Source organism: Parasteatoda tepidariorum, chromosome 6 (genome assembly GCF_982258835.1).
Source record: "Parasteatoda tepidariorum strain Cologne lab strain chromosome 6, Ptep-v5.0, whole genome shotgun sequence".
NCBI lineage: Eukaryota > Metazoa > Arthropoda > Arachnida > Araneae > Theridiidae > Parasteatoda > Parasteatoda tepidariorum.
Genome location: NC_141760.1, coordinates 4213134 through 4236618, shown reverse-complemented (window position 1 = coordinate 4236618; position 23485 = coordinate 4213134). Strand labels below are relative to the sequence as shown.

General features: G+C 28.6%; 1 protein-coding gene across 3 annotated transcripts in view; it reads right to left on the bottom strand.

Moving 5' to 3' along the window:
- Nucleotides 1-19112, bottom strand: part of dgo (ankyrin repeat domain containing protein 6 diego) — a 129168-nt gene extending 110056 nt beyond the window's left edge. For 2 of the 3 annotated variants that reach the window (XM_043040552.3, XM_043040556.3), the window contains exon 1: nt 18808-19099. The gene's annotated coding sequence lies outside the window, so the exon portion shown is untranslated. Of the gene's footprint in view, nt 1-18807 lie in introns of all 3 variants that reach the window. The other variant, XM_043040551.3, reaches the window with a different exon arrangement.
- Between the last annotated feature and the right edge of the window lie 4373 nt (nt 19113-23485).

The window sequence follows — 23485 nt, the reverse complement described above, 5'->3', positions numbered from 1 at the left end:
GCGACAAGAGGATTCTAATCCACGATCTTTAATCACCGAGAATATTAAACTACAACACTGTGAGATTGTTGCAAAATTAATATCGACCAGACATAATTAGGTTTCCAGCCTGGGCCACTTCATTGGGAGGCGAACGCTGTACACCTTGAGTCAGCGCGATTTTCATAATATTATTAAGAAAAATTATGTAACTTTTAAATACTATTCAGGAAACTAAATGTAGATTATTATTTTTCAATTTCAAGTACTATAAAGATTAATTATGCAAAGTATACAAAATAAATAAAGTAGTTAGTACTCTGTAAGGGACATCATAAGAAAACGAAAACTTTCAACTTCAAATATATGGTTAGCTTATAGTGTTATCAACATAACTTTTGGGAGGAAAAACGATTAATTATTTTCACAAGAAGTTCATTCAATAGTGAAAATTCTCGTTAGTTTCAAATACAACAATGGAGGTTAATAGTCATGAATTTACAAGACAGAGTGAGGGTTATTTGGGGTAATAGTCTACAATAGAAAGGAAATACCTTAATTTAAAATCTAACTCGTATTTTTGGTACCAAATTTGAGCGATAAAATAAAGTACACAGAGAAAGAAAGTTCAGTGCAGGAAAAAAAAAGAATGTAATCCAAAATACTACATTGAAATCGCCTGCCGTATTTCAAACTAGTGTTTAACGAAACTACTTCATTCTAATCTTAAATTTATGAGCAAAAGAGTGTTTAAAAATAGAAATGAATTCTAAAGACAACAGGAAGTAATAATGCAATGTCATTAAGCAATAATTATATATTATTTCAACTGTTAAGGATACACACATGACTACACTTTTAAATTATTTTAACATTTAACAATAACTGCTTTTCACAACACTGAAGTAAAAACAAAATCTATCAAGAAAATAACATATTCGTTCCGCATGTACTTTAAATTATATTCATGGGCAAACTCTTTGAAAAAGAAACGAACAAATAAACATTTTGTTAATTCTTAAACATATACTGTGTGTGCTTTTCCTCCCGAACAAATAAATGCTTGTTTAGTTTTCATAGCATAATATTCTTTATGAGCAATGTGCCATGAAAACTTAATTAAAACAAAATTTCGCTATTTGAACGAGAGTTCATTGATTTTTATCTATACATCTATACATCTATACATCTATACATAATAATAAACGCGGCTGTGTGTGTGTCTGTCTGTCTGTAATCACAATATATAGCCCCAGAAGCCTCACCCGGGCACGAAACTCGGCCCATAATTGTGTTTTGACATAATGAAGAAGTATTTTTTTTCTTTTTCAAAAATTTTGATTAGTTATTTAGTTATCAGTCATTTTGTAAGTCTATGCTTTTCGTCTGCTTTTTCGTCTTCAAAGAGCCATAGTCAAAAAACTATTAAAAAATGCATATACTTTTCCCCACTCTTATAAATGTATGCTAATGCGAACTTCACAATTGAAATATTAATTTTCGACAACTTAAACCAATAATATACGAAGGAATTAATAATTTAATTATAAAGTTCGCATTAGTTTACATTTATTAAAGTGGAGAAAAGTTTAACTTTTGTATTAAAAATGTGGCAACATATTCGATACGTAAATAGAACGCTTCGCTTTGATATATTTGTCGCTGTTCATAATTGTTATAATAAGTTTTTCTTCTTCTTTCCACGCTCTATTTTTTTTCTGAAGCGAAGACGATAATTTTTATAGCGATAATGTAGTACTTTGTACAACTAAAAATTCTTTTCACAACGCTTTAAAAATATTTACTTTATTTTCTTTATATATACAGAGAACAGTCGGCAAAGAATTCGATTAGGTTGAAAAACATTTCGCTAAAAAGGAACGAATTCCAAAAGAAAAAATAAACAACTTAGAGAATAAAAATGCTGATGCCAGCCAATTTTTTGAAAGTTAACTTAGAAATAACAAACCAAACGATGTTAAATAACAAACCAAACGATGTTAACAAAATGACGTAGAAAGCGCAACTAGATCAAAATTATACAAGCACAACTAGATCAAATTATAATACCTGAGTGCTTGACGTAACAGATATAGAAATAGAATTTGATACCATAAAAAATTATATAGAAATAGAAATTGATACCATAAAAAATTTATTCGTTTTCGTGTTCTTTTCATGTATTTAGCATTTTAGTTTTTTTTTTCTTAAACTTTGTAGCTATATAATTTCAAACATCCTCAAGAGCTATAACACATCTGCAGCAGAACTGGATATGAAGACAAAATTGCTGGACAGGAACACTTTAATTGTCCACTAATCTTCAGATTTCCTGCTATGTTTTAAAAAACTTTATTTGTGAAAACCTTCAGAGTGGCGGACAGCTGGCCGCCTTAGGTGGCTAGTTATTTAATATAGTAATAGTTAAATTATTAAGAGTAACGATAATCTTTTTTTTTTCTCTTACTCGGCGACAAAAAAAAAAGCCTCATTACATCTCCCCGAATGGCAACACTAGAAAATCGACCAATGGTTGCCGCTAGAAATGTCACGTGCCAAATCTAGCTGAGGTGGCTCAACATGTAGCGCTTTTAAGAACGGAAACTGAAATAACCAGAGAAAGCATTCTCACCAAATGTGATCTCTTCCGAAATTCACCCTATCAGCTGCGGCAATCTCATACTATTAAGCTAGGCAGAAGTGAGTAGTCTTTGTCGATAGATCTCTATTTTAGTATTTTCTCGAAAGCGCTTTTTTTTCACGAATTTATATATTACGAATTTATTTGACGATTTTTGATTTATATCACGAGTTTATTTGTTTTATTATTGTTATTAGTTGTTCATTGAAAAATGAGTCTCAGTCGTGCTGTTACGCTTTAAGATTTTATACTATAGCATATTTCTAATAGGTTTACGGAATTACATGTCATTTATTTGAATTCAAATTTATTTTAATGGCTTAGTATTTACTAAAAAGATGTAATTTTTTTTTTAAAAAGAAAAGTTGTTATATGGATTTGAATGATTGTTTTGAATTCTTAGAATTTTGTGCATTTGCAATGTACCTAAGTTAGTAGCGAGCGAAGCGAGCTTGGTTTGCTAAGCAAACCATATAAGATATTTTCTGGGGTTGGCGAGCGTTAGCGAGCAGGGGGCACTGCCCACTAGTGGAATAATAAAGTACATTACAAAATAAGTAATGAATTTTATTTTGAACTATCACAGTTTTGTTTTTATTTTAGGCTTTTGTTTAAAACCTATAAATTTTCTTCAATTAAAATATTTCATTTGAATTTATATTACTTAATTATGCACTAAATTTTCTCCTACTTTCATTCTGTGGGCATTGCAGTTTTTTTCTTAATTTATTAGAATTTAATTCTAAACTGAATTTTCGTATTGCATGATATAATAAAAAAAAACATTTCTTTTCCTCAATGTTTATTTATTTTGATAACTCTATTGTTCATATGATAAAAATCGCAATTTGTTTTTGTAAAAAAAAAGTGTAAGTTTTTTTTATTTTTGAATGAATTCTAATAATTGAACACCTTTAATTTTTTACAAATATATTACTGAGTTTATTGATAAAAAAAATAGAATGCTAATGTTTAAATAAACATTACTACATTTGTCATTAACATGTCTAGATATATGTGCGGCCCTTCGTTAGTCAACCTGCTGTGCAAGTGGCCCTTCACTCAAAAAGGTTGTGTACCCCTAGGTTAAACCTCGATCCAGCATTCCTGCATCTTTCCTTATCCTGTATGTATCCCCTTGTATTAAAAGTCCAGTCACAAGTGTTATCATTATAACGCTAGTTATTATTAATTTTAAACTCCTACGTTTACCTGGTATCAGGAACTCAATGCCAAAAGTACGATATGTCCAAGAATTGATTTTCTTTTGCTCAATCATGATGATTCTATTTTATTAATACACAAACATTATAAGTAAGAGCGATTTTATTTTTAGAAAACGATTTAATAAATGAAGCAATTTACTAGAAAATCGTTTTCTGGTTTTGAATTCTAAATGCTTGTTTAGTTATATAATAAATAAATATTGAAAATGAACCGAATAAGCAAATTGAAGAATTAACTATTTTAGATATTCAAGTAATGATTTTTTAATAAAAAATTGAATATGAATTCTAAATGTTTGTTTAGTACGTAATATAAGATAAATAAGAATTCTGCTAATTGAAAAAGTAACTGTTTGAAATGTCTGATAAGAAATTTTTTTAACAAAGAACAACATGATTTGCTTATGTCCACTTAAATAAAATATTTTGAAATGTCAAAAAGCATTTAATTCATCACCTCCTCCGCTATTGCATAACATTGATAAAAGGGCGACAATAAGCAAATTTAAACGTCGACTTTTACGAACGCATTCCTTCAATTTGTGACAAGTTAAGCTCGTAAAAAAAAAAAGTCATCGTGACCAAAGAACATTTTTTCCAACTGTCTCGACAAACATCTATGAGGAAGTAAGGACATGTGGGTGTATTTACATATTGTTCTTCCGCCCACACTGCCTGATTACAAACTTAGAAGAATAAAAGAATGTTGAAAAGCAATGGTGTTGGATACATTACCTGTATTAGATTTATGTAAATGTAGGAGATTTGAAAAGAATGTTTTTTAATAAGTGATTATTATTCTATGCAATTTAAAATTAAACTTAGAAGCAGAAGAAGAAAAAACTTGTCGTTTTCAGAAACTAGTTGGACCCATCAATGCCCCTGACAGAAAAAGTGATTTATATCTAAAATCACAACTGCAAGTTTTTGACGATTGGTATTTTTATCCGATTTTAACCATGGTTTTAACCGTCATGTCAAAAAACCCCTTTGAAAATTTAATTTTTGACAATTATTTAAGATTTTGGTATAAAAAATAATCATTAGTATTATAAAAATGAAGTAATTATAAATAAAAGTATAATATAAAATAACAAGGGATCAATCAATTATACTCCTTAATTATTTTGACAACCTTTTTTAGTTTTGATAATTACTGTCAAAAAACCCCAAATTTTAGTGTAGAAAATTGTAATCTATTATTATAAATAGTAAATATATATAAATAAAAGTGTGCAAAATCGCAATTTATCTGACCTGTTAATTTGTTTAATTACTGAAAATTTAAATTCAGAAACATTTGTGTCAAAAACCTCTGTACTCCGAGTTTTTTTTTTTTTTTTTTTTCAGTTTCGAACGTATAAGACTGATCTATTCTTTCAACTGCTGATGAGCTGCATGGGCAAGAATGCAAACATACAAAAATTATTATTACATACTAAAATAGCATGTATTAAGATATTTATTTTAATAATTGTGCTAAATATTGATAATAACTTAATTAAACACTTGAATAGATTGAAAAAAACTATTAACCCATTTAAGCAAACATTTAGATTTTAGCAAATTATTATCAGTTTACTTATCAGGGAATATATTATAATCATGATTTATAGCAAGGTTCATTTAGCTTCATTTAAGCTAAATAATCTACCTAAATTGTGGTATAAAGGAATTCAAATCAATATTTAAGTTGATAACAATTAATAACTCATTACCTGTGATATAAAGTGAATAATTATAATATAGCAAATAATATTGATCATAAAGTATTAATTATACCATGCTTTTTTAAAAAAACAGTTAATAGTTTAAATATTGTTTTAAAGATATAATATTAGCCATATTAAAAGACCATAACCATATTAAAGATATAATATTAACCATAATCATAGTAGTAATTATAATGCATGTGTTGCAGTCTATGTTTGGAAGATATTACCTTCATCTCAGAAAAAAACGTGCTGCATTTTATAACATTAAATTATTAAATTTCTATATTTAATATTTTTCACTTATTTTGGCTTAAATTAGTACAAAATATTGAAAGAAGTATGAAAAATATGTTTAATAAACATTCTGGGCCAAAAAGTTAAAAGACGAAAACATTTATCCGCTGTTCGGAGCAAGTCGGAACCCATGGTATTGTGCATAATTTAACCTGTCCATGACTTTGCATGATTAAACTTGTTAATGCTTTGTTGTTTACTGTGCATGATGAATAAAATGTCATTAATGACAAAAAAGAATCTTGCCACAGACAGTTTCCGACAGGTTCTTGACATGTCATGACAGAAGCAAATTTTTGACGTTAAAAACCCAACTTGATCAGAAATAACTCTTTGACTTCGTTTACAAATACAAATATTTATATAAATAATATATTCTCTTACATACTAATACTTCATATTAATAATACATTATGTATAATTAGGATTATACAGTAACTATTTTGTGTCTGCATAATATTCCAAGTAATGAAGCCCTCATGCAGCCAATATTTTCTTTCTTGAAAAAGACACCCTCTTTTTAACATCGATTTACGTACTTAAATTCTGAGTCAAGAGGAAAACATAAAATAAAAAAACTGGTAGCAAAATTTTGTTAAAGAATTTTTTTTACTTTATTAGTTAGTTGAGTAGCTATATCTAATCTCACACATTAACTAAATGCTTAGTCATTTGTAATATATGTAATCTATGCAATTAAGCGGGTTATTCGATTAAAAGGGGAGTGCAGCATTCAATCTTAAATTCTGGATTTTTGCGAAATTTTACTTTTTAATGGTATTTAATGCATAGTATGGCATTTTGATTAAATAAACTCAGTTTTATGTTCTATAAACAATTATAATTAAAACTGCCTGCGTTAGTATCATAAAATATAAATGTTATTTAAAGTTACATAAAAATAAATCAATGTTAGAAAAAAGTATCATGTAGGTACTAAAATACTATTTGATCCCTTCCGAAAAAATCTATAATTGAAGACTGTTTTTTCATACTCGTTTAATTCATCCATTTATCAAAAATAGATATTCCCTTTCAGTTTCTACTAAAATTTTCATGACTTGGGCGTATTTCTTTCAAGCACATTCAGAATTAAATTATTTTTTTCTTACTTATTATTTATTTTTTTAATCTTCGAAACTTGAGAAATTCCAAATTAATGCGCAATTTTAATTGAGGATTTTTTTAAATTTATTGTTTCGAAGATTCATTGTTTTGCCTTTTTCCGATTAATTTAAATCATTCCTTTTCGCTCTCAACTTGCAACCCACTCAAAGTTATTTGCGGGATTAGGCAATTATTCTATTTAAGAGAAAGACACACTGTTCACTAGTGTGTTGGGTTTTTGAAACTTTTTCTTACCAAAGCTAATAGTGCATCAAGAGGGGAACACAAGACAAATCACACTATCCCTTTTTTACATTCTAAATGTCAAAGAGGGGTAAAACCCCCTTCGTTTACTTCAATGTATAACTGGCAACAAGATTTGATTAATTTTTCAACTTTACCCCAAACACCTACTAATGAATAAGAAGTTCCTATTGAAATAACCACCTGTCTATCCTTATCTTAACTGAAAAAGGGATATTCCATTTTAGCTGGTGAAACATTTCTCAAAAATAAAAATAAAAATTTCTTTCTCATTTCAGTACCACTTCTTTATGCAATTAAGCGGGGACAAAAAACAACAAATATCCGCTTAAACGGGGAAGTTTATCATTAGTTTCATATAAAATGATTTGGTTCCATTAAACTTTATTCGTATAAGCGGGTTATTCGATTATCCGATATGCGATTAAGTGGGGACGACTGTATTTGAAATAAGGTACAGTGCGCCAAAAAAAAAAAAAAAAAAATGAACCACCCGGAATAACTTTTGATCGAATGATCGGATCTTCACGTTCTAGGAATCATTCTTAATGGCTCAAAGGGGTGACCTCAAATATGCTAATTAATTACTGCATGAGTTTTTTAAGTTACGAAATTAGACAGAAAAGCGTACTTTCTCTGAATAAACATTCCATTTTTTTTTTTTTTTTTTTTTTTTTTTGACGAACTCGGAGTTCTTATCTTTCGACGAACTCCCCAAAATATAGAGGGTAGCTGAAATCCGAAATGTGGGAAATAGGGTCTCAATAGCAGGAGAGGGCTCCAAAGTTTGGACATCTTTATGTTAATTTTACTATTTACGTATTTCGCTATACCTTGAGAACTTTCGAAACGAAATGAAAAACATTTTGCACACAATTATAAAATTCGTTTATCCAGAGATAATTCCATGCAAAAAATAATTTTTTAGTAAATATTTATTATTTTTTATTATTTATTTTATTGCTATTCAATAATAGTCGAAAAAAATTTAAATAGTAAGCTATACAATTTTTTTCATTATTTTAAAGAATGCAATTTAAATCAGTTGAAAAGTTCCTGAAAAATTGAATCTCAAAAATACTTAAAATTCGATTTCTCAGTCGACTGAGTTTGCTCAAATGTTGTATTTTGCCACGTAAAATTACATTCTCTAAAATAATGCAACAAAAAATTGTATATTTTAAACGACGATTTTTTTTCGACCATTATTATATGAAATATTAATTATTTATAAAAAATTATTTTTTGCCTGGACCTATCTTTAGATAGACGAATTTATAATCGTGTGCAATATTTTTTTTTAAATTTTCTTCTGTAGCGAAATACGCAAAAAGTAAAGCGATTTGTACATTTTTATTTATTTTAATTACTACTATATTTTAAACAAAAAGTTATTTTCGTGATGTTTGATTTTTTTGTATCAAATTATATTTTAAGATAGTTGAGGATAAAGCAATTCTTTTCATAAAGAATTTATTTCAAAAATGAGCATTTACGAAAAGAAATGGAATAAATTTTATTTCTAAATGATAATTTTTCATCGATTTTTAACTTACAATAAATTAAATAGTAGACACTTTTTTTTCAAGAGATATAAAAGTGCATGAAGCGTTTTAAAAATGCTACAAAGTATAATGAAAGTAGACATAAAATATAGATATTCATAAGTTTGAAAATTAATATTTAAATAAAATGCTCTATGAATATAAATGCGACATTGTGAGACACTATTTATGACTAACAAAGAACAACTTATTTTATATATAATAAATTACTATTTTAAGTATGATTTACAGAGCCTTGAAAGCTACATAATTTATAATTTCAACAGAAAGTAGAAAAAAAAATGCAAAGCAAAACTAGATAAATTAAAAGTAGTACAAGAAAAAAGAATAAGAGAAAACCCAGAAAAATATATTATTCTGTATTTTTAAAGTATAATAACACTTCATAGTTTCAATCAAAAATTAGTGAAAATTGACTTTCGGAATATTTGCAGCCATTGAACCACACGAGAAACAGAAAGCAAAACATGGTAGGCCCACACTTTCTCTACATTTACCCATTTATAATAAACACGTCCTTTTTTTAAAAGGAAAAAAAGGAAAAATTGCAGCATTATTATTATTAGGATTTACAGGGGCTGAACTAAAATATAGAAATACTTCTATATTAACTCCATGTAAACAATCTTTCTTTTGGTAGCAAATATTTTGGAAGACATGGCAAAACTGTTAATACAATTTGAAAGATAATACTTTCAGCTTTTAGAAATGGCGTCATTTTTAATCATGCAAAGTTTGCGTCGACCAACATGAGAGTATTCTAATATAAATACTGTAAACCTATATAAAGATTTTAAAATGTCTGGTATTAAATAAGAAAAAAATTATTAATTGCCTCATCTCATTTTGATCGATCCGAATTTTGCCTGGGTAAATATGACACCATTTCTGAAAAGGTTCAGCCATGATCTTTCAAATTGTTTTTTGCCGCGTAAAATGTTCCGAAACATTTGCTGTTAAAGAAAGATTGTTTACGTAGAGTTCCAAAAAATCAAAGAGATTCCAAAAAATTTCCAACTACAAAACTCTAAAATGAAATCTACCCCTCTCGATTTCTTAGTTGTTGTTATTTTTCTCCTTTTCCAATATGTTTTGATAATTATAAATCTATAAATTAAACACAGGCTCTTCAAATAGTCTTAAAAGTATTATTTTTTTAAACTCTTTTGTATTTTTTTTAAATAATTCGATATTACCATAAAAAGCGATTTAGCAATATTTTCGTCATTTTTTTTTTCATCAAAGAAATAATGGATTGAGCTATCAAATTCTTCTATTAAGAAATAACTGTCAAAGAACCGATGAAGAAAACAGCTTTTGTTTGATCGATGAAGAAGGATTATTTTTCAACCGAGTGGAGATTAAAGGTGTGAAAAGCATGGATTTCAATCGATATCCAATAACATATAATTAAAAGCAATTATTCTCAACAGCGCTGCCATTTCTACAAAGCTATTGCTGGTAATATACAATATAAAGATGGCAATTTAGATCGAATACACAAGAATATTCACATGAAAAATATTTCTAAGCATGAACGCCTTTGATTACAAAAGATAGAGCCGACAAATCCGCGAGATATTTTTATATATAGAATAATTGCTGCTTTTAATCCTCAAATAAATTAATAAACTATTCACTACAATCATCAATACAATTTATGACATGAATTCGTTTAAAGACACATCTTTCATTCAAAACGATAAAAGAAATTGATAGCATCCTTATTTCATGATTAGTTTTTTGTCATGATTAGTTTCATCCTTATTTCATGATTAGTTAGCAAATCAAAACCTTTAGGGGTACTGGATCGGAGATTGATCTTGCTCTGTTTCAGGAAAAAATTACGATCTTCGAATGGATGGATGGTGAGTGAATATGTCCTCCCGGTAAAACAGGCTGTGACGTATGTGTGTGGCAGAAGTCAAATTCTTGGCCATCAATGGGGCCACTGGAGAACAAGAAGAGGAGCACCCTCTGCCTTAAAATAGGCTAATTGACAAGTGGCATAAGACAACAACGAAATCTTATTTGTTTTTATCTTATTACTTCATTATTAGATTTTCAGAGGAACAAATCATGCCTGTCCACCGTGATATATCAGTATTTAAGTTTGGATCGAAAATCATTACCATTACCCAACAATAGCCGAGCCTCATTTTTAGGGCTTTATCTTTTAATGGCTGTTGTAGGAATGTAACGTAATTTCGACCCTAGTTAGACGACGTAGACAGAGCCTGAGCTGATGCCATTCCATCCAACTTCCATCTCCCCCAAAAAACGAAAAGACGACAATCAACGACACAACCAACAAAAAAACATTTTTCATTGGGTGGACGTGGCCGAACGGTTACTTTGTTACATCGAAAATCGCGAAATTGAAAACATTTTATCTTTACAAATATCTTATTTACTCGAAAATAAATGCACAACGAATCTCACTTATCAAATTGGTTAATGAGGACTTTTATTAGTTTATCCAAACAATGCTCTTACTTGGCTTATTCTTATATTCATACAAAAAGAGACGCAAATTAAAAAACGGTTTCTGAAATCATTTATAAAATCATTTGCTCAATTGTGTTCTTTTTATCATTTTAAAGTGTTATTTTTTTTTTTTTTTTTTGATATAATTAACCACATAATCATTTAATATAACAGATTATTATACAGTTATAGTTTGTAAGTTTTGTAAAAAATAGAAGTTTAGTTTGTTGCTTTTTATGTATAGTTTGTTGCTTTTTAAAAAATTCAAATGATAATTTTATCATATTCTTCTGTTCTTTTTAATGAAATATATCGTTTTTTCAAATAATTATTTTTCAAATTTATTTTAAAGTATTTTTTTATGTTACTAAGACACTTTTGGCATAACAGATTATTGAACACCTACAGGAAGTGAACAAAAATGCTTAAACTCTTTTATACTTACTCTATGCAAACACTTTTTTTTTAGTATCAAATGTTTTTGGAAGATTTTACATGTCAAACCTATTGCCTCAATTTTGAAGATCATGCTTGGTGCTTCCTATTCACGCACAACTTACATCGACAACTAACAAATGACAACTTACCAAATGAGTTTAGGAAATTAAAAGCTTTTTTTCCCTTTAATTATCACTGTAGTTTAAAAAAATCATTTTAATATAAATATTGCAATCCTATAAAGAATGATGTCAAAATTACTGGTGTTAAAGTATTAAAAAAAGTTATTCACTTCCTCTCCTCATTTTGGTCGATCTCAGTGTTGCATGGTTAAAAATAACACCATTTCTAAAAGCTGAAAGCATGATCTTACAAATTATGCCAACATTTTTGCCGTGTAAACTCTTCGAAACATTTGATGATGAAAGAAAGATTGTTCACATAAAATTAGTGGTGTTAATTCGAGGTGTTTCCCTTTTTTTGTGCAACCCTTGTATAATCTGAAAATTTAACAGAATTCAAATGAGAATATTATCGTAGTTTGAACAGTTGGACCTTGGTTGGACCTCTATTTAACGAAGTCACTAAATCCCGATAATAAGTTCGTTCAATGGAAAATTCGTTAAATAGAAAAACACCTTTTGAAATACTTAAACAACACAAAACAGGCTTTAAATTCATAAACATTAGACATTATTAAAATAGCTATTCACGCAGCTTTATCTTATATACTAGCATCTACTATTTATTTTATTAACTACAAAAGAAATCTGCATAGAAAGCGAGAATCGAGCAAAGCATTATCCAGTGTTACATTATCATGCTACATACATTTTCGGCTAAAAAAGGCTAAATTTATGTATAAAATTATAGGTCCATTTATTATGAAAGTAATTTTAACCATACATCACCACATGCGTTCTTTAGTTTAATTTCTACTGATAAAATCCGTTGAATTTGTCTGAGTTTTTCGTTCGAAATGCAAACAAAAAAGTAAAGGGATTTTGCAGCTTTCTCTAAAAGTGAAGTGGCTCCGAAAATCAATGCAGGGACATTTCCCCCATACAATGCGGTAACAAGTTTGAAACAATCTGAAAAATTTTGGGAAATAGCAAAAGTAGATCTCAAAGAAAAGTTCGTTAAATAAAAGTCCGACTGAAATTCTATTTTATTTCGTATATATGTTTTTTTTATAATAGTTTTTTATTTTATCATATGTAGACACACTTTTTTTTACTTTAAATAAATATTTTTTTATGTATAAAAAAGCTCATGTAGACACTTTTGGTGTTACATGTTATTGCTCAACCACTATAACCAATAAGTTTTACAGAATTCAAATAAGAATTTTACCGTAACTTTTTTCGTTGTAATTTTTGTAAATAAAGATAACGTTTTATTTTAAATAATTTTTTCTTCCTTTGAAGGTAATATTTTTTTTTTTACATAATTGAGCACATGTAGACACTTTTGGTGCTACAGATCACTGTACAATCGTAGTCTGTAAGTTTTACAAAATTCAAATGAGAATTTTACCATAATTTTTTTTAAATCTAAACTATTAATAATGAGTTCTCGTATACTTTAGGGATAGATGACAAGATCCTTAACTGATTTGTTACTAATTCATAATCAATCATGCTCAACTGAAGCTTAAAAGGTAATAATTATGCACTTTCAACAAACTTAATGTGCTTTTAAATGTTTGCTACATTTTATCCATTCATCTTATTTGTTTGCTACATTTTATCCATTGATAGTGGTATGCGGCAGCATTTATAGATTTAAGACAAGAGTAGAGCTCGTTTTATTTCATACAAAGCATTCTTCTATAACTAATTCTGTCTTAACTGTAACCGTATCATCAGATGATTGATAGTGTATACATTATCCAACACAGGGCGTTTATGTCTACCTGATCGCCAAGACAATTTAAACATGTAGTCCTACGCAAATACGACTTTTTAGGCAGATTCGAACGTTATCTATAATGCATACCTTTTAAATCTCCTTGATTTCCGCGGGAGATTTCTTTTTGTAATATTTAAAGCAGTGAAAAATTATTGACGTTAATATTTTTCGTCTTGTTTTAGCAGAGTTGATTTGTAATGATTTTTAATACTACTACATGTAAAGTAGTAAAATAAATTTCTAGATGTCCTAAACATTATTCTATACAACGATTAAATGTCACAGCTGAAATAACTGTTATACTGCTGTTATATTGTTATCAAAGAATAACAATCCAAAAATGTTAAAAAATGACAGTTAAGATAACACAGTAAGCAATTTAAGCATAGAAAAATAACTGTGAATCCAGTTACAAGTAACAATTGTACACATTTACCGATGGAGAATTCATTCTTTTCAATAAATTCCTATTTCTTCAGAGAACATTTCATGCATAGTAGATTCTCTGTATCTAACTCTGTTAACGCTCTTTTTCTAAGCTCTGTATCACCAAGGAAAATAAAATATATATATAGTTTAAGTGCCTTACACTTGAAGCAACGCGATGACTTTAAACTATGTATACATAATCTAGTCGTGAAGAATTATCCGGACTTTAAAACAGACAAATAACTTAAATATTATAAAAGTTATTAAACTTTTTAAAAATCGCCAATTTGGCGATATTTTCCTCCCTAGATGAAAATTAGCAAAATTATTGCCTTATTCTCAGTGTAGGCACATTTTTATGAACCCAGATAATGCAGCATTGGAGTAAGTTTTTAAATATTAAAAAATTAGACCACAAACGCTTTTCATGTTCACAAAATTGGCTTTTCTCCATGACGTTTGACGTTTTGCGCAAATTTCAAAATAAGCATAGACAGCGCTGGCCTTAGATAGGCTAAACTCAACCTAACAGTCATGAGTAACAGTTGCAAACTCAGTTTCTTAAATGGATTTTTAGATATTTTCGTGTTGTTAATTTTAAATCTGCTTTCGGTTTCTCTCTACAAGCTACAGTTTTTATGTAATTTAATAATATATTCCAAATCAAAAAAAATTTTTTTAAAGATTTCACTCGAGTGAATTTTAAGTGCCCTCTCTTTTCTGTTACGTAGGAAGTAATAGGAAGAAGACAATAATACATTTCAGTTTGTGATGTGATACGTAAAGATCGTGTATTTTTTGTCTTAAGCATTATTTTCAAATAAGTAAACATTGTATATAAGTCCATACGTTCTTAGTAAACTTTTACTACATTCAGACAAAAACTAAACGAAACAAGAAATATTGTTCTTAAAAAAAGAAATTTTAAGTTTAGCATGTATTATAGAATCAAAAAGCTTTATTTCATTTGAAAAGAAGAAACGAAAATATCAAAAGAAACTTACGAAATTAAAAAAAGCAAACACGTTACCTAAAATCCCAATTAAAAATGTCTGCCTGTTTTATATCTTATGCTTGGTAATCTCAGAAGAATACAACGTTTTAAAAATGCGGATATGTAATTACTGATATAACAGACAAAATTGTGAAAGGAACTCGAATAAATAAAAAAAGAGGTCCTGTTTCGGAAGTAACTCAGGTAACTACAATAACTCCCCTATTTTGGTTCCTCAACGTCTCAAATAACTCTTGTTTTATGTCATACATTAGGTTTGAGTTCATTCGTTAAGATAACTATAGACTGTAACATTACTTAGAGCCTTTGTATTATCTATTGTAATAATGTTACATATTTTCTACAAGAAATACGACTAAGTCTTTAAATTTTACAGGCGAATGTTGTAAAATAATCCTTTTCCCCAAAAATTATCCGTATATTCTACAAGAAGAATGTTAAAATCAGCTTTCAAATTTAGCCGGCAATTTAGGTTAAATAATCTTCTCTAAGAAAATTATCTATCGAAATGTATTAAAATTAATTTTCTAACTTTGTAGAAAAATTGAGGTACAACAATATTTTCTCGAAAAATTAATCATATTTTAATACATCGAAAATTATCCATAAAAATATTTTAAAATTAGTTTTATAACTTCACAAGGAATCTAATTAAAATAATCTATTATCTAATAAATATATAAATTTTCTGAAAGAAGTATGTTGAAATTAATTTTCAAAATTTGCAGACAACTGACACAAAATAAGCTTTTTCTCCAAAAACTTTTCATATTTTCTACAAAAAGTGTGTCAAAATCAGCTTCTAAACTTCACAAATCAGACAATTTAGGTAAAATAATATTTTCTCCGAAAATTATTCATAAGAATATTTTTAAATTAGTTTTCTAACTTTACAAGCATTTGAATTAAAATAATCTTTTCTCCTAAAACTATACATAGAAGCGCATTAAAATTAGTTTTCTAACTTTACAAACAATTGCTATTAAATAATCTATTATCCAATAAATGTATAAATTTTCTAAAAGAAGTTATGTTAAAATTATTTTTTCAAAATTTGCACTCAACTGACAAAATTAAGATATTTTCTAAAATTCATATTTTCTACAAGAAGTTTTTTAAAATTGGCTTTTAAAATTTACAGACAACTGATGTAAAATATTCAGCAGCAAAAATTATCCTCGTTTTCCAGAAGAAAACTTAATAATATGTAATTGCAGTGCATCATATAATGGAAATTTCTCCATTATTTTCTAATTAGCCTGAAAATTTTTATTCTTATTTCAGAGAACACCCCATATAATTGGGCTATTTAGAAAATAAATAAAATATTGCATAATTAATATTTCAGACAATTTGAAATAAACCCTTGGGTAAAAATAAAAAGATTAATTTCACTAAGCCTAAACTAATTCAACCTGACTGAGTAACTCTTCTCACATTTCCAAACTAGTTGAAAGGCATATGCTTATTTTTAATGAACCTAAAAAACGGCAGGCATATTAGAAAATACTGGAGACTTGCCTGGCGACAAATAACTACCGACATAGCAATAAAATTGGCACGCTCATTCATACATTGACTCCTCAATTCACTTATCCACTATCACGCAAATTCACTCATCTTTTTTGCTCTTTATTTTTTCCACTCACTCTCTCTATGAAAAATCATACATTTGCTATAACGACTCCCACTATAAATTTAAAATGAACAATATTAACAAGATGTATTAATGTGTAAGATTATTGTAGAATAAATTAATTGAAGAGTAAAGTGAAAATATCTCAAAAAATGACATCCTATTAAATAAATACCTTTAAAAAAATGTAGGGTTGTCCTATCAGCGGGAGAAAATTCAATGACTCGCGCTAATAAATGACGTTAGCTAGCGAGAAGTTTCGTTTTTATTGGACTAAAATAAATCTATAAATCAACAAGTTGACACCTAAAAATATAACCAAGTTCACAAAAGAATATACAGATAAGTTGACGCTCGTATTAAATAATTTTTCAATAATTAGTGGGTAAACAAAGGAACATCTTCTAAAGAAAAGATTCGATGTGACCTTTTGTGATTATTCGTAACTGTTCTTAATAATTTTTGATAAGCGTTTTCACTTTATTCAATATTATTTTATTTTATCATCGGCGTTGAACGGATCTAGTTCTGTGTTTACTTCTATCAATGTTTAACTCCGCAGCCTTGTAATTTTGAACCCAACCCAGGAAGCTCCTGAATCAAGCAATTAGGACAAACTAGCCTTCCTGGGGGACTTTTTGATGGAACTAACCAGCATTTGTGTTACTTAGGAAGACGACGAAAACCTCTCGCGGTTAGCCCAATGTTGAAGGGATTCTAACCCATCATCCGTCTACTACTGAGGATATTTTTATGTCAGAACTTTGGACGGCGCGAGTTGGGAACAGAATTCGCATCAATCAACCACATCTTTGATTCGAACCTGGTTCACCTCATTGGGAGTCGAATGCTCTATCCCCTTATTCACCGTGGCTCATTTAATATTATTACAATAAATTTGTCTCAAATTTGTTTTCTAATCTTTTCAAATTAAAAAAGTTAATACCTTTTTTTAAATGAGTATAATTAAATAATAGGCACTTTTAATTTAGTTAATAATTGATACAAATTTCTTTTATGATCGAAATCAGTCCTTAATTATTTCAATAGTTATCGATAAATTATATTTATATTTTTGATAGTTATTTTTGTTAAGTATAATAATTATTTATTATTATCTAAATTATTATTATTAAAATTGCTGATTGCAATAATCGGCACTCCTTACTTATTTAACAATTCTTATCATTTATCAAAATATTTAGTTATCTTTTTGTTAGTTATTTTTCTCTGAATTTTTACTTATAATTTCAAACAAAATTATTTAAAATTGCTTTAACTTATTATTGTTCTTTATTATTGTTCTTTATAATTACTCTCAATCTTTATTATTGAAGGCGCCGATTGCAAATATTAATATTTTGAATATATGTAATGATTATTATCACAGTTATTCAATAATTATAATAATAAATTATTAAATAACTTAATTGTTATTAATAATAAGTAATTACATTCATGTTGCTTAAATTTGACTGAATTTTCAATAGTAAATTCGAACAAAATTATTTAGAATTGCTTTTAATTAATATGGTCATTTATAATTAATTCAAATCATTATTATTAGGAGTGACACAATTATCGGTGCTTTTAATGTCTTTAATTATCATCCGAAAGAGTGAATAATAAAAATTAGTTAAACAAAATAATAGTTATCAATAACTTATATTTATTTTTTGGTTATAATTTTTATTTATAATTCCAATCAAAACTATGAAGGATTGCTCTCGTTTATTGTAGCCATTTATAGTTATTCTTAATCATTATTGCTAATTGTTCCAAATTATTATTTATAATTATTCCAAATTAATATTATTTATAATTTCTCCATATTAATAATATTTATGATTTTTCCAAATTATTATTATTTATAATTGTTCCATTTTATAGCCACTTATAATTTATTCATATTATTTATAAATCCACCAAACTATTATTATTGTTTTCAAATTTACAAGCTTTTTCTGTTCATATACACCCTATCTCATGTTTCAACAGAAAGATTTTTATAAAGTATTGCTTAGAATATATTAAGATACGAACAATTTAAAATGATCCAAAAACAACTGTTTTGAATGAAGCATGAAAAGAACAACATACCCGAAACCGGCAGACGACTTAAATTTCCCTCATCAAACATCTGCCGCCAGGTGATAAAAAAGTCGAAAAATTTTCTTTTTTTCAACAATAAATTGATGTATAAACTCCAATCAATGTAATCCAAAATTTTGACAGGGCAAATAAAAACACACTTCACTATTTCTTCTTTCCAAATAGATTTTTTTTTCCTCTGAGTAAATAAAAAATCCAGGTAAACACGCCAATGACATGTATCAAATACGGATCATATAGAGATGGGGTCTGAATGGGACGGTGAAAAACACGTAACTGTAGTATGGTCTGGTAGGTAGACCAGGTAGTTTGCAAACGCCTTGTAGCCTCCCCCCCCCCCCTTTTTTTTTCTAAACAGGTTTCCGCTTGTTTTATATTCTTTCTTCGTGGTTGTGATATTTCGCCAATGATGAAATCGTTCTACGCCAAAAAAATATATATAAAAAAATGCGTCTTCATCTTTAAATAGTTGTTACTGAGTTTGCGGCAGACAGAAATGAATGAAACAATTCGATCGGCTGAAAAAATAAATTCTGAAAAAAGGAAAATAACGGAGTGTAAAAAATAATTCCTTATAAATATAATACGGAAAATAATAAATAATTCATTTTCATTTGATATGCGGCAAAAACAATTGTGATTTTTTTTCTTTTGAAAAAAATATTGTTATTTTGTAGTACTGATTAGATAAGAAAAAAAATTGCAAAATGATTGGTAATTCATAAAAATCTAGACATATATTTTATATAAACAAAAAAATTAATATATGATATAAATTTAATTATTTCACAACAAAATATTATTCATTTTTTCTTTAACATAAAGAACACTTAAAATTTATTCGCGTTATTTCTTTTTATTTAATAACATTAGAACTTCATGATTGAATTTGTTTTCGAATAATATCATATTCTTCAAAAAATATTTCCCTTCATTTGAACCAAATATTTTCCTTTTAAAAAATTTTATATTATAATCAAAACGATAGTTCGAAATAATGGTAAATAATCGAAATAATTGTTCATAATGATAGTTCATAAATTGAAGTTTTTGTGACTTAGTCGTTGCATACCTTTGACTGGATGAATGGATCTTTACCCCCCCCCCCCCCATTGGCATACGATTTTTTTTTTTTTTTTTTTTGCGACACTAAATTAAATTTGTAACCCTGTGCATTCAATTATTTTTTTCAGAATTAAATTATTTACTTCCATTTTTATTTTGCAAACTAAACATATAATGCGAACTTAGAGCGGAATTAACTGAACTTTGCAGCATTTTTGTTAACACGCTTTCGTGTTTTTGAAGGTGGCATCTTACAATCGAAATTTCGACCACTTTCCCAGGGCTAAAGAGAATAGAAGGGCTGGTTCACTCCTTTGAAGTATCTCGCGCCGCGCCGATCCTCGGACGTCACTCTAGTGACGTCACTTTGGCGCAAAGCTCGCACTTTTACCTCAAGAACGGAGCGTTTGGCCTTACTAGCTCTAACTAATATTGGATCATTTCTTTTTGCGAGATATTCTAAGACATTTGTTATTTTCTATAATGACTTTCCTCAGTTTTTGCAGTGAATTTACAAGAATTTAAAACTATTATCTAAATGCCAGTTTGCGCGATTGCAACTTGCAAAAATTCTGATATAAAAACAAAAGGAAAAAGTATAATTTTTCGCGTGTTCCCTAAAGTAAATGAACAACTATGTAAAGAATGGATTCCGAAATGACACAGTTAATATAAAACAGCAATACGTTAATTCTGTCGTAAAGAACTTCTTTAAAAATTCATTATCTAAATAGAAACCGCCTCGTTACTTCATAAAGAAAGGCAGGTGAAAAGAATTAAAAAATAGATAAAGTCAAAGAAAATTAAAATGTAAGTAAAAAGTATAAATAAAATATATAGTATATAGTTGAAATTCTCCTAATTTCATAACATATTTTTTAATGTAGTTATTCTAAATATTTATGATTTTTTTTAAAAATTATATTCTCTTCAATTTAAAAATCTATAAATTATATCATCGTAAATTTAAATGTCTATAAACAATTGTAAAATTTCTAATTTCATTATGAACCTAAATTATTATTTTGTTTCAGTAATTAGCGTTTAAGGTTGATGTTTCCTAATGATTAAGTATGAACAAATTGCTATTAACGACATATTTTAAAATCAGGGATTCTAAATTTAACTTAACTTATCGTTATAAAAGAATATGTAGATAAAAAAAGTGTCGATATATGCCTTCATTTTTCTTAATAGTTAAAGTTAAAACTGAACTTTTAAAATAAAGTATTTATCGTGTCATTTTCACCAACTAGCAAAACATTTTTATAAGTTTAAAATGGTATTTTTTTAATATAATAACCAAGAAAGTTTTTTTTTGAACTATGTTTATGAACGGAAATAATGTGTTAATTACGTAAAGTTTGAAGGCTAATAACCAGAAAAAGTCTAACTTATTTTTACAAAGAGAAAGATGCAAAGTTATCATATCTTTGCTTGCGATCTCCGAGATCTGTGGACACAGTGACGTCATGAGGAGGGAAATCGTAGCTTCAGCTCTAAGAGCGGAGTGAACTAGCCCTTGTATTCTCTTTAGCCCTGCACTTTCCAACTTAATAGGGAGTTCAAATTTCTACTTAAAATGTGTGCCTAAAAATCTGTGTTTCAATTATTTCCCTGCTCGCTACCAGAAGAATTAGTGAATAGTAATAAGACGACGCGGTAATTGAACTAGAGTGCTCAAATCTCTAACTAGAAACTAGAATACCTGATGACAATGAAAGTTTCAATTGTTTAATGATCTCTGGTAGAAGAACTAGGGATTAGTAACAAGAAATAGTAATTGAATTAAAGAGCTCAAATCTCAAACTAGAAACCCATGCCTGATGACAATGAAAGTTTCAATTGTTTCCTGATCACTAGTAGGAGAATTATTGAATGGTAACACGAAGCAGTAATTGACTAGAGTGTTCAAATCTCTTCTAAAAATCTGCGTCTGATGAAATTGCAAGTTCCAATTGTTTCCTGATCATTACAAGCATTGTTTATCACAAAATAGAATTTTTTTCCTTCAGATTTCCGACTAACTAGAGAGCTCAGATCTCCATTAGAGTTCCGTACCTGATGACAATGCAAGTTTCAATTGTTTCCTGATTGCTACGAGTAGAATTTTATTTCAGCCGAAAAATATTTTTTTCATACGTTCTTCCCGAATAGACAGCCAAAAATTTTTAGACAATTTTTAAGAGGAAGCTTAAATTGTACTTTTTACCTGCTTTCAGAATGTTAGGATTCCTCCACAAGCGGTTGTATTACATGGAATAATAAGAAAAACACACTTTAGAAATACAAACTTATCATTTTATTATTAGGAGCATATTTTTATAATTGTATTTTGCAATTTATGGGGAGATTTCCGTATCGTGATCTGTGGCAAAATAATTGCCAAGTTTTGGCAACTTCCAGGCAACAGTCAGCGATAAACTAAAAAAAGGATAAGAAGAAAAAAACATCGCAGAGAGGAGCCAAACTCGAAAAGAGTAACTCGTAGCCACCCTCAGACAAACCTCTACATTTAAAAAAAATTACAAGCTTAAAATCTATTTGGCACCTTAGCGATCGTAGATGGGCAACAGATCACGATAAGTTAACATCCCCCAATGTATTAATGTGCTCACTAATCTAAACACACAACTTCAACAACCTGAAGCGAACCGGGTTCGAATTCAAGCGATGACTGGTTGATGCGAATTCCGCACTCGGCTTGCACCGACGACAAAGCTGAAGTAAATATCCTCAGAGGTAGACGAATCATGGGTTAGAGTCCCCTTGCCGTTAGGCTAACCGTGGGAGGTTTTCATTGTTTTCCTCGCCATGTAACGCAAATGCGGGTTAGTTCCATCAAAAGTCCTCCACGAAGGCAAATTTCTCCCCACTCAAGAGTTCCCTTCTCTTTCGGATTGGGTTCAAAATTACGAGGCTACGGAGTTAAACATTAATAGTCGTAAGCCCAAAAAATTGTGTCGGCTGTTCAACGACGGTTATAAAATATAAAATAAAGCTAACAACAACACCAACAGCTAATTTCTTTAAACTGAAACGCATGCAAAAATCGATTATGTTTCTTCTTTTCTATTGTTATGAAGAATTCCGCAGTGCAGTAGTAGATAAACAAATCTATTGACAGCCGAATCATTGTAGGATGACATGTGAAAGGCTATGCATAAAATTGACCTTAGTAATTTGTTGATTTCAGTTTAGCGAAGCGTTAAAAGGTCTGTTTAGTTTCATTAAACACGCCGTCATTATCATCAATCGAAACTGGAAACGCACATTTATCGCATGGATAGATATGTCTTGTAAAGTTCAATACAAAAGAATTACAATAAGCAATAAATTTTAAACATTAAAGATGCTGGCAACATATTTACATTGTTTGAGATTAAAGGGTTTATGTGATAAGTGATGAGACTTTTTTTCCCTACCATGAAAAAATATAAAGTGATGACAAAATTTCATAATCTATTTCAGACGCGTTAAAGATGCGAAATAACTATTATCGAGCGAATATATAATTTACGTTTCATATGACTATTTGAAACAAGCTTTTTTTTTTCTTTTCTTTTGTATCTTATCACTTTCTCAAGGATGCCACAAATGA